Genomic DNA, 767 nt, shown 5'->3' on the forward strand with positions numbered 1-767 from the left:
TTTTTGAGCTGTGTACAGACATGGTCAGTTTTCAATTTTTTTAGTTTTTTTTTCTATAAATATCAATAAAGTTTTATCTGTTGGGCCAAAAAGTGTATTAATTTAATACAAAGCTCGTGATATATTGTTACAATATCAGTTGAAAAATATTAAAAAAACATAGGCACAATTTTTTTTTATAAGCATTTAAAGATCAAATTTTGACAAAATTTATCAAATTTTAATTTGAAAAATTATTTTGTAGTTAAAAATTTATAAAATGTTCAATTTTTGTATCTAAGAATTAAAAATTTAAAACAAGATTCCACATAAGTAATTAATTCTGTTACCAAAAAATTTAATAAATACATTTACACAGTTTATTTTTATAGTCATTTTAAGTACAAATTTGGACGAAATTACATATTAAAAACCTAGGATAACTATTTTAGTTATTTTGTTGTGATTGTATAATATTATTCGTGGGTACTTGAAACTTCTAAAGTATACTATTATATATCTATGATAGTACCACGGTTTTTTGTTGATGTATATCGCGTTATAAGTACCTAATAGATATTATGATAGGATTAATTTGGAATTTATTATATGTACCTATTATAGATCAATTTTTTTAAAATACTATAGACTATAATATAATATTATGTCTTATACCTAGACTGACATACCGTCTCCGCTCAGAATCGTTTTTCTTATACAATGATATTATATCATTGAATTCAAATATATAATACCATCCATTATACAGTGACCCACTTGTAACCTAC

This window comes from Acyrthosiphon pisum, chromosome A2, assembly GCF_005508785.2.
Source record: "Acyrthosiphon pisum isolate AL4f chromosome A2, pea_aphid_22Mar2018_4r6ur, whole genome shotgun sequence".
Classification (NCBI taxonomy): domain Eukaryota; kingdom Metazoa; phylum Arthropoda; class Insecta; order Hemiptera; family Aphididae; genus Acyrthosiphon; species Acyrthosiphon pisum.